Genomic DNA, 12,566 nt, shown 5'->3' on the forward strand with positions numbered 1-12,566 from the left:
TTTGCAACATGTTTTCTGAAGATGCTATTTACATCTTTGTATATATTTGCAAAGGATATTTCTCCTATTTCTCCTGAATATGCTTTTTTCCATGAAACACAAATGCATCTTATTGTCTAAATAGCTCAAGGATGATCCTCATTATGTTGTTGCAATGCACCAGATGGTGATCTGAAGTGCCAGGATAGGGAAGCCGTTTTGCATTCACAGAATATCAGGAAGCAAAATAGATGGTTATTTCCGAGGTATGTAGGAAGTTGTGAACAGAACAATTGCATGTCTTTATCGTTACTGCGATGTAAAAAGACGAGTGTCATGGCTTTAATTAGTAGTTAGAATCATTATGCGCTTGTATCTGCAGTGTTTGAAGGGCAACACATGGAAATTGTGCAACTCACATCAGAATCAGAATCATCTTTATTTGCTAAGTATGTCCAAAACACACAAGGAATTTGTCTCCGGTAGTTGGAGCCGCTCTAGTACAACAGACAGTCAATTTACAGAACACTTTGGAGACAGAGACATTGACAAAAAACAATTGTGCAAAAAGATGCAGAGTCCTGTAGCACTTAGAGCAGTTCGAATGACTAATATTGCAATAGACCGGTGCAATGACCATTGTGCAAGGGGCGCTGAGACTTCAAGGAGTGTATGCGGTTTAAAGTGACGAGTAGTGCGATAATCTGGGGCAATGTTGGTTGTGCAAATGTTACAGATACTCCTCAATCAGTGTGCATGGTTGCTATGAAGCTATTTATGTCTACCCTTAAGCACTTTTGTCTTTACCATTATGCAAGAAGTTTATTGCAGTGGACCACCACAGTTTGCTCTGTCAATGGGTTCTAGCGACAAAGCTGTGGCAGAATGTAAGTCTGGATAAGATTGATGCAGAACCTCATACATTCTCAAGGATTTTTGTTTTTGTTTTTAATCAACGTATTTCTAGTTTGAATAGTTAAGTTACGCAATTACTTAGTTGTGCAAAGTATAATCCGCATTTATTAGAGCGACAGCCACTATTTAAGGAAATACAGTATATGAACTGCACAACTGTAAGTTATAAGCAGGATTTTTTAAATAAATTGTCTGACAGTGTTAAGCAAAACTAAGTACTGTAATATTATCTTTGTATTATCCTGTATTGAATGCCATTAGATGTAGGCTTTGGTTCAATGGTCATGATGACGGCCTCCATATATTAGCTCTCCGGGTGCTCATGGCCTGTGTGGTCAACGCGAGAGAGGTCCCTGCTGCTGTCATAATGAAGACTCATTACATAAATTAAGCACACTTTAAGCACAGCGCTGGATGAATGTTTTAGTGGCGAGATCACAGGCGGTGGGGCAATGAAAAACAGCACAGCTCAGCACAAAGCACACATGGAGCGTTGCACAACACAGCTTCAGCCCAGAGGTGCACTGGAGGGGGATTTAAGAGCCTCAATCACTCTTTTAAAAAAAAAAAAAAAAAAAAAAAAAAAACATCAACACAACTAATCTTCTGTACCTCCACAACACAACAACACCTCTCCCACACTCTCCTGCCCTCCATCCTACTCCACATTCCCGGCAGGAGTCGATGGGGAGAGGGAGGGCCAACACAGTACGCCGCATTTGTTTGTCTCTGCGGCGCGCCCGTGATTTGCGCTCGGAGACGCCGTCAGGGCCCGGGCCGAGGCTCTGCGGCCATGTGTTTGAGCTCAAGGTCTCCACGCCGCACTCCCAAAAGCTCCACTGTGCCTGAATGAGTTGCTAACCTTGGCATCAAAATCAATAACAGCCAAACTCTTTGAAGAATCACATGTGGACCTGGCTTCTGCTCTGTGATCACCCAGCGCGTGTGTGTTTGACTGCATGCGTGCGTGCATGCGTGCGTGGACATCTGTAATTGCTACTTATCCTGACTTTAGAGAGATGTGCACAATGCGATGTTAGAGGAGCTCCAGGATGGAGGTTTAGGTTAGGATGTGAAGCCCTCAGCCTGCCTTCTCTGCTACTAGATAGATAATCACATACGGTAGCCACATTTCCAGTTATCCATCCGTCCATTTTCTATAACACTTTTCCTCGTTCCTCGTCACGGATGAGCCTATCCCAGCTGACTTCGGGTGAGACGCATACAGACGAAGCCTGGCCCAAGCCCACATTCAAACCTAGAACCTCAGAACTGAGCTAACCGCTGGTCCACTGGTGAACCACCAACTCGTGGTGTCATGATACCAAAATTCTGACTTTGATACTATACCAGCATAAAGTACCTCTATGCCGGTACTGAAACGATACCACAACAAAAATCTTATTAATAATGGAATTAGCCAATTATTAACATTAGTCATTTTTAAAATTATGAGGTCAAAGCCTGCATTATCAAATATATTATATGACGAATATGTGTGTGTTTATATGTATATAAAATTGTACATCTATATATATCCATCCATCCATTTTCTGAGCCGCTACTCCTCACTCTGGTCGCGGGCATGCTGGAGCCTATCCCAGCTATCATCGGGCAGGAGGCGGGGTATACCCTGAACTGGTTGCCAGCCACTGGCAGGGCACATACAAACAAACAACCATTCACTCTCACATTCACACCTACGGGCAATTTAGAGTTTTCAATTAACCTACCATGCATGTTTTGGGGATGTGGGAGGAAACCGGAGTGCCCGGAGAAAACCCACGCAGGCACGGGGAGAACATGCAAACTCCACACATGCGGGGCCGGGGATTGAACCCCGCCCGGTCCTCAGAACTGTGAGGCTGACGCTCTAACCAGTCGCCCACCGTGCCGCGTCTATATATATCATCGCTATATATGAAAAAAACAAAATTAGACCACCGTTGTTTCTTCAATCCCGGCACAGTGACTGACTGGTTAGCACATCTGGCTCACAGTTCTGGGGACCGGGTTTCTAATCCTGGCCCCGCCTGTGTGGAGTTTGCATGTTCTCCCCGTGCCTGGGTGGGTTTTCTCCGGGCACTCCGGTTTCCTCCCACATCCCAAAAACATGCATGTTAGGTTAATTGAAGACTCTAAATTGCCCGCAGGTGTGAATGTGAGTGCGAATGGTTGTTTGTTTCTATGTGCCCTGCAATTGGCTGGCGACCGGTTCAGGGTGTACCCCGCCTCCCGCCCGAAGACAGCTGGGATAGGCTCCAGCAGCCCGCGACCCTAGTGAGGACAAGCGGTAAAGAAAATGGGTGGATGTTTCTTCAATTTCGTGTTCATTATAATACCTGGTAGCACTAAAGGCATTTTACCTGAAGAATACAAAAGCTGAATTGCATTATTAATTATAATTTTGGTTATTATTAAAAAAAAAAAAAAAAATTTTAAACCCATGGAAAATGGCTACAGCTAGATATCAGCTGTTACATTAAACTCTTATGACCTATTTTTGTTGTCATCACGATATTTGTCCAAACAAATTAATAATGAACAAGAAACTGAAGAAAGAAGGGGTCTAATATTTTTTTCATGACTGTTATTTCTACTTCTATATATATATGCACTTTACTCATATTTAATACTGTATATTTCAAGCTTTTTATTCAAGCTTTTATTTAGCGTTCAGTATTCCTCCATTTGACTGCATTTGATTTCTGCCATTGTAAACAATACGTAAACAAGCACTGCACCCACTCAGTGCAGTGCTGTTATTCATTGCGTAGGGAGCCACGACACTCTAAAAGTGGACATTTTGTTTCCCCTTGGATAGTAAGTGGTTTTCCTCTTTGTATTCGAGTGGATTTTTATTCTTCTCCAACTCCCCTATTTCCAGAGTGGTGTCCGACGTCGAGTGTAGCCTATATACAGGTTGGAGCGCTCCAAGCTCCAAATTCTTCTCTTGAATCAGAGCAAGTTCTGAAAGCGTTGTTTGAAAACTCCAATCGCCGGATAGTATGCCTTGGATGAATACTTTTAAGTATTTCATTTTCACACAGCCTCTTTCCATTTAACATCATCATCGTATCGTCGGATTCAGTGGCTGGTTGCTGCTTCACCTCAGAATAACTCGATAAAGAGTGTTTAACAGAGACAAAAGAACAAACAGAATCTCACACATTTGTCATGAAAGCCACTGAGAGAGAGGAAACTGGTCCATTCTCACACGAAAAACCTCTTGATGGGAAGGCTCACAATGACCAATACATTCTTCCGATTGTAGCCACCCGTCATTTTTCTTTGTGCTCTCCTCTCTCATTCCTTTCCACTCACTGCTGTCCTCATTATTTATCTTTAGTCTATTCTATTACCAAGCCTCCCTGCGTCCCTATGCCTTCCTGCCTTCTCTTATTGATTTTCATTTATAGGTTTTCATCCCTTTCACTCCCATTTCTCCTCGCCTCACCTCAGAGGGAGAAAAAGTCGCACCTGTTCGTCGCACTTTTCTTTTGTCCGAGCATTGCAAGGCCGCACGGCGACAAAGAGCGCGGTGCGGCAGGTGAAGAGGTCCGTCAGCAGCGCGGCGCTATTCACAAGGCAGAAAGGTCACCTTGGCGCTCTCATGCGCAGGTGAAAGGGAGCTGGCAAGCGTCCAGAAAGCTTTCAAGAGAAAAGTCGTTACTAACAGATGAAGAGATTTATGGTGCCGCATATTTATTTTCAGGGCAAAGCTGTAGACTGTGCATTTTAACATTAAAAAGTACTGTTTGTTCGTCTGTTAAATGTTTTAAGTAGTAAGTCTTCTGTTTGGAAAAATTACTATTATTTGTCAAGGCAATGTTAATTTAACAATATGTTTATGACTGTGGTACTTTACAGTAGTGTAGAAATGCACCAGATAAAAGGGAGGAATTCTTGCTTAAAACTTACTACTATGGTTACAACTACTACTACGACCCTGGTGAGTCTCCCTTGTCCTGCCACTTGTCCAAGCCACCATATGTGTTTGCAACACTATTTACGGCATTCAATATTTCCAAATTGTTTTTAAAGGATTTTACATTTTTTGCTTGAGGTTTCCCGATTATTTTTCTTACATTGTGAGAATTTTTTTTTTAAGCAATTTTATTAATTTCTTTAAAAAAGGGTGAAAAAAAACTATTTTGTTTGATCTTTATTAATTCTTGCCTTTTTACACAATGAGAATAGGTTTGCTTTGCATTTTTACTTTATTCCATTATCAGTAATCCATCCATCCATTTTCCATACTGCTTATCCTCACTAGGGTAGCGGGCGTGTTTTCTTTCACCTCCAATTATTTTCACGCTCACTCATTGTGCATGTTTGCAAGTTGCAGTAATACGGCGTTTGTATCACGATGCGATGCAAACGTGCCGAAAACTGCACGGGTGCAGAGTGTTGTGAGTGAGGCCTTGATCACAGAAATATTGGTATCATTGAGGCAGGTGGCTGTTTTTGAAGGTGTAATAATTCGTGCAGATCTTTGATGGAGATTGGCGATTTGCAAAGGCAGAATTTTGATACGGATCGTGTATTGTGTCTTATTAGTGCAGGTACAGCTAATGTACTGTCCAGTGAGTATAGTGTGGAGGATCATCTTGTCGCTTACCTAACAAGATGGTCAGCATTCTCTGTGTTTTGACTCTCCAAGCCAACAAGGAAATAAGTAAGTATCAGTGGATCAAAATGTCAACGTTCGATAACGAAACGGCGCACCTTATTCAAACACACTAATATTGACGCTAGTTATTAATTGACGGGACGAGGTTATCACAGGAAGCGGGCTGTCGTACTCTTGATAACGACAGACGCCGTCTCCGCTAAAACCAGCGCCACCACCAAGACGCCACTCAAACGTCTTCTCTATTACGAAAGGAGACATAAGAGAATGGCCAGGAATGATGTGAGGAGTTCAAATGCAAAAGCCGACGAGCGGCGTTTAGATAAAAATAGAGCCACGCCTACGAGCGGACTGTCGATCACGGGATCGTCCGATGATGCGTTTGCTAACCCTGCAAAACCAAACAACTAACTGTGAAATTATTGTGTTTTGTCACTACCTTAAAGGGTTAAAATTAAGGTTCAATTTAAGCATTAGGTTAAGAGATTGTAGTTACAGCACACTCACCCATTATCCATTTTTATTCACAAAGCATTATTTCTTACCAGTTCAGTGTAAGTTTAAAGTTATGTCACACACATGGACACAAATAAATCCAAGCGTGCAGGGGTTTTTGAGAAGCGATCTTTACTGCAACACATCAGCAACGATTACAGCCACGTGACAACAATAGCTGGACATTGTCTACTGCGTTCCTCCGTCACTTGCTAGAAAAACACCCGTTGCTAAATGTACTAACTCAAAATATGTTTGTAATATGCAATCACTGTACAATCATACAATGTACAGTACATATTAGTGACCAATAGTTACGTAAATAGCTACAGTATTCATTTGCTAAGTACCATACGTCACTATTATTATATTTATATTATTACATACAATATATTCACATTACAGCTGGACACACGGACTCGTCTCCCAATAATATTGCAAGTTAGAACTTCACTTTGGCACTCTTACCCACCTGCAACAACACACACACATCAGCAACAATTACAGCCACACGTGACGACGATGCTGGACATTGTCTATTGAATATTACAGGACCCTTTTCCTGGTTTGAAGGACCCCATAGCTGTCTCAGGTGCCTATATGAACTTCAACAACTCTTTTTCTGATTAGCCACTAGTAAATTACTTTAGTCACTGTACATAAAAATATTGTTTTGTAACCAAATAAACACAATAAAATATACATGGTAGGAAGCATTTATGTTCTTTCACTCACAAACCCGATATTGTCCAACAATGTGTTGGACTGTTTTTGAACTGTATTGTTTTCATGAAGTTGTCTGGTTTTGCAATGAAATTACATCAAAGACCTCGTGAGAAGACCTTTTCAATAAAAGAATTTTGCAAATTAGCTTATATCAACATAGGATACCCCAAATACAAATTATTAACTTAAATTAAAAAAAATAATAATAATTTTTGTAAATTTACAAAAAATGTCGATTTCTGCTTTTGCGTTTGAACTAACATGGCCTCATTTCTACTGGCTGCTTCCAGTCCGCAGTGGAACATCTGAAATTGAAAACCTCCAAATGTTGTACAAGATTAGAGATGAAATATCCTGGAAAATGTATGCCCCAAATTTCAAACTTAACTTGGAGTTCAAATCATCATCGGCAAAGCTCGTGAGACTTCAACGTTCAAGTTCAACGAGGACCTAAAGGAGGAACCTCACAAGTAGAAATTTTCTGATGACTTCACAGGAGGGTTTCACTGATGGCAGTGGCAAAAGTGAAAGGAAAACAAAGAAAAAGCAAAATACGTAGTGTTAAATCTCACGTGCCATTTCAACGCTGAAGTATTTTGTGACTTTCTAGGTGTGTTATACTGGGGGGAACGGGGGGCATTGGATTTTAGAATGTTCCGCTGTGTGGTTCTGCTGTGATGGGATCAACTTCCACACTTTACCACACTCACCTCTAGCGCCACACTGCCGTTTTCCTCTTTACTGATTGGACAAATTTGCCGTGTCCAGTAAAAACAGGGCTCTTTGCCCCTCCAGCCTGGCATTACCAAGAGCCCCCATTATTATCCTCAGTGATCGCTCTGAGACATGACAACACGTATGTGAAGAATGCCACATTGATCACACACACATTCACAGGAGAAAAACATTGATTTCCCCCCAACCCTTTTTTTTTTTTTTTTCCCAGAAACAGGCATCCAATCTTGGCCAGTCTGTAATTTTATGGCACAACAAAATGAAAGGGTAATTTCAGCGTCACGAGGAGGGAGAGGTACAATCCGGGGGGGGATAAAGGGACAAAGTTTGGCGTCTGAAAGGGCTGCAGTCATGATGATGATGATGATAGCGGCAAGGAGGAGGAGAAAGAGCCGAGAGAAAGGCGCTTTGACGTGGGCTGACAGCCTCACGCCTCACTAGTCGGCGCGCGAGGCAGCCGAGCCGCTAAAAACCTTGCAATTTAGATAGTTTACTGGCCTTTGTCAAAACACATATTGTGCAGTCGGCTGAAGGGTTTTAACAGGTTTAAAGTCACTCGCCCTCTCCTCCCGCTCGTGGCTTTTCTCTCCCACTTTGTTTACTGCCAAACATTAGCACTGCTCATTCATTCATCGTGGTAGAACAATCTGACAGTTAATGAAAGAGGGAGAAATGAGAGGCTTACGGGCAGCAAAGTGCAAATAAAGATGTGATTAATAGCCACAGGGGGAAGATGTTTAGAGCAGCTGTCTCCAACCACTTGGACATTTGGTACTGTGCCACACAGAGAGACTGAACAAAAACTATTTGTTCGACCATCAGAGTCTGAAAGATGTGTTATTTAGGAAACCAGGTTCATCCATCTGTGCTTCTGTACACATCAAACTGCTCGTCTCGGTCACATGACACGATGTACAGGGTGTCCCAAAAGTATTTGACAGCTTAGGCTTTGCGGTTTTTGGAATTCCCTTGCCTACAGCTTAAAAACATGGACATTGGAGCAGCAAATTTGCTGTTGCAAGTAACTTTTCCGTCCCCAACTGCAGTTCAGTGCCAGTTTGAGATGTTTTATGGCCGTCACACTTCTCCAACGCGTTTTACAATTTACGCTATCCATGGCGAGGTTCTCGGAAGACCTGTGCAGAGGAAGGCGTGCTACTATCACCACTTAGGAAAACTCCAAACTTCTCAATCCGGCATTTGCAGAAAGCCAGGGGAAATCAATCTGGAAGGCTGCACTGGAATTCAGCATCTATAAAAGGTCAGTTCAGAAGATTCCTCGAACAGTGATAAAGTTTTACCTGTACCGACTCCAAGTTGATGCGCATCATAACCATCCACTTGAAGCCTTTTAACATGGACAAATTGTATTGAAGCTGTGCGACAGCCTTAAACCTTCTCTAACTGTGGGACTGAGGGCGGAAACAACTTCCAAGTTGCATTTAAGGGAGAATTTCAGCAGTGCGACCTAAAATACGTTAGTTTATCGTAAAGTTTGACAACAGGCCCGCAGACGAAGCATTGAAGCCCTTAAAATTGCTTTGGCAAGTGGAATTGTGTTCTGAATTCAAATCCGTAACTGTGATCAAGTACACCTATACCGGCTCGCTCTTCAGGGCATCCATATACACAATCGCTATAGGATGGACATCTTGTTATATCTGCGTAGCGTACCCTTCCCGCGATGCAGGAGCCAATCATGTTGAAGCGGGGCTGGTCTTGCCGAGAAAGGCCGTGGGATTTCTAAGAATGTCTGTGAAATGGGACGTTCCCTTTCCGGGTGTTTCGTCTTTTGTAAAAGTGTTTCTGCTTTTGGTAATGTGTGTTTTGGTTTTTGTTCATTTGTTTTCTGAAATTTCAAATTGTTTCACAATTTTATATTGTTCCAGGCCACTGTAATAGATGGATGGATGGATAGATACATAGATAGATAGATAGGATGAGATAAATGGGGCGGTAGAATTTGGAAGGTAGGGGGTTTAGAGGTCATATCCTTGAGTATTGATCAGATCTTGTCATTCCCATGACGACTGGAGGCTCAGTCTTGCTCTCTCTCACACCTCACACACGGTCTCTCGCTCTCTCTCTTTCTCTCTCCCTCTCTCTCTCTCTCTCTCTCTCTCTCTCTCTCTCGTTCGCTCTCGCTATCTGACCTGCACTGTTAGACATTCCTCTAAATTCTACAGTTATTTACCACATACCTTACAGTAAAATACTTTTAAAGTGATTTTATAGTAATTAACTCCACTGCATCATGGGATTTTGGTTGACGTCACACAGAGAGTTATTGTATTTTGCATGCAGCACAATTGTGAAGCCATGTGCTAGCCAGCATGCATTGTGCCATTTTGAACTGTTGCTATAATAAAGACATTAATACTTAATGTCCATGAACAATAAGGATTAACGCAACATTCATCGGATATGTTTATGCTACCCGTAGTTGGTTGAATGTGTGTCTTATTAAACTCTCGGGTTACATTTATGTTGCACTTTTTTTTCATGAAACCTTGACTGTGGGTTGTGTCCAACAGAGTTACATCCCAGTCAGTTCTGCTAAGAAAAGCATAACCTGGCCTGCTTCCGCAAGCCAGAAGAGCTCCCATTCACCTTGTTTAACTCATCAGCACCACAATCAATGGAAACCCATGATTTGACACTTGTTGTGAGTAGGTTACTGTAATTCAAGTTTACGGTAACTTACTGGCAACAGTGTTGCCAGTAAATTACTGTAAAAACCCGAGGAAATGTCTAACAGTGTGTTGCAAGTACAGGAGACCTGAGATACATAATGCCTGTCCTTCCTTCATTCTTTCTTTCCTTTGATCTTTATTTGTTTAATTCCTACTTTCATTATTTATTTACTTCTTTCTTCCTTTTTCCATTTCTCCATCTCGCAGGCCTACAGCATGCTGCTGCGTCAATACACACAGACACGCACACACACACACACACACTCACATGCACACATAGCTGCTCATCCAAGCACAGGAAGAAACTGAATTAAACCTTAAAAACAATCTGGGCCAGCCGAGAGTACAATTCATCATGATCTATGTGTGTCAGAATTATGTTTGTGTGTGTGCGTGTGCGCACGTGTGAGGCGACTCCAGCCACTGACCAGTTTGCCACACACCAAGTGTGCTCTTAAAATGCAAACACCTTTAAACATTTTTGTCCACAAACCAGCCAAGGTCAGCTCCGTTATAAATAGGCATGCGTGCGTGCCTGTGTGTGCGTGCGTGCGTGCGTGTGTGCATGTCTGCACCAAATGCAGAAGTCGTCACACCTAATTCAACTACAACCCACACTTGCTTTCCCCACATTTCCGCCTGACAGGATTCACTTTGACTTCATTATTCTGTACTGATTACTTCCCTCAACCCAGGAGGGACTGCACTACTTCTTCTTTTGCTCCCTCTTCTGCATCCTCATACGTTCTCCTCCCGTCTACCCGAGGTTTAAGTCAGGTTGTTTAGTTTGTTCAGGGGTCCGTGGAGTCGAAGGGCGGCCCCCGTTTTGTGAGGAAATGATTTTCTCTGTGCAGGGGAGGACACTCCAAATCATCTCCAGCAATCTCAGTAATGGCCCTGAGACGCCGCCGCCTTTGTCCCGTAATGGTGACAGATGAATGACTGGGCAGAAGGGGGACTGTCTGGACGCCTCGCGAATGGCCGATGAGCGCATGCACACACACAAACACACACATGCACACAAACACCACTCCGCTCACAGTCGGCATGTTTGCAGGTAATTGTCTCTTTTTGCGCTACTGTGGTGTTAGCATTTACAGCATCTTGAACGATCCCGCTTAAAGAAGTTTTAATTTTTGTGTTCTTTTGGAGTAAAGATGACATTTAGAAAGTCACAAATGAGACCTCACCTCATTTGGGACCGCGACATCCTTCAGAAATAGAACCTGGACAGTAAAGCCTTTAATGTTGGCACACACGTCATTATTGATGCTTTTCCATTGGATGAAAGGGCATTTTTACTACTTGATTTTGTCTAAAAATTAATCTGACACGTGTGCTTTGGACAGAGCAGTAGTATACACCACAGTCTCTTTTCTAAAGCACTTGTCCTCATCAAGCTGGAGCCCAACCCCGATGACTTCGGTGGTGGGTGCACCTTTTGATGGTCGCCAGCCAGTCGCAGCGCACATATCTTGTAAGCAAACAACCATTCACACGCAATTCACTCCTATGGACAATTTCTTTCTGTCGTCGATGAACAAACGTATTGGAAATGTGGGAATACCCAAAGAAAAACCCGAAAGCATGGGGAGAACATGAAAACACAAAGCATGGCCCAAGTCAAAATTTCAAACTCTTTGACTGTGAGGCAGACATCCTAGCCATTGTGCCACCGATGCATCAATAATCGACCCAAAAAAAGCACGATAATGCAAATTGCACATGAAATTTTCCCCATTGTGGGACTCATAAAGGTTGTCTTAACATTAACTTACCCTTTTCCTGCACCTTACACTCCAGTGTTACTCGCAGTATGACACTCCACTGTCTCCATTTTGCTGCTCTATTGCCTTGCTGCCCGCTGTCTCTTCTCAGATAAAATGTGTCTCCTTAGTCAATACAGGAGACACACGTCAGGTGGTTTTCATACATTCCCGCAATACTCAAAAACAACTGACCCTAACCAGGTAAATAGAGCTGACCCAAGTCTATGCAGTCGAAAGCAGCACAAGAATTTTGGGACTCACAGACCACACAGTAAAATGACACCTTAAAGCTTTTTAGTTTATTTGGAATAATAGATAGCTGTAGCTATAACCGGTAGCTTAGCAACATTTTTATACACTGTTAGACATTTAATAGGGGTTTTATAGTAACTTACTGACAACACTGTTTTATTTATTTTTCTACATTACAATGTCAATGTTCATTATTCTGAGAATTAGAATTAAAAGTGAATTGTTCTTAAAAAGGATGGACTTGAATTATTGTGCTCTAATATTATTATCAGTGGCATAAAAAACATCGTTACTATCGTTTGTTGTGATAGTTTTGGGGAAAATATATCATCCTAAAAAATGTGCTATCATGACAGGCCTAAACACATA

At 42.3% G+C, this 12,566-nt stretch overlaps 1 long non-coding RNA gene across 1 annotated transcript in view; it reads left to right on the forward strand.

Moving 5' to 3' along the window:
* The window catches only part of LOC133466162 (uncharacterized), a 53,286-nt gene extending 41,066 nt beyond the window's left edge, over positions 1–12,220 (forward strand). The window contains exon 3 of the long non-coding RNA XR_009784868.1: positions 11,031–12,220. This is a non-coding gene — a long non-coding RNA (uncharacterized LOC133466162). The remainder of the gene's footprint in view (positions 1–11,030) is intronic.
* The last annotated feature ends 346 nt before the right edge of the window (positions 12,221–12,566 follow it).

The sequence above is a fragment of the Phyllopteryx taeniolatus genome, chromosome 2 (assembly GCF_024500385.1).
Source record: "Phyllopteryx taeniolatus isolate TA_2022b chromosome 2, UOR_Ptae_1.2, whole genome shotgun sequence".
In the NCBI taxonomy this organism is placed as follows: domain Eukaryota; kingdom Metazoa; phylum Chordata; class Actinopteri; order Syngnathiformes; family Syngnathidae; genus Phyllopteryx; species Phyllopteryx taeniolatus.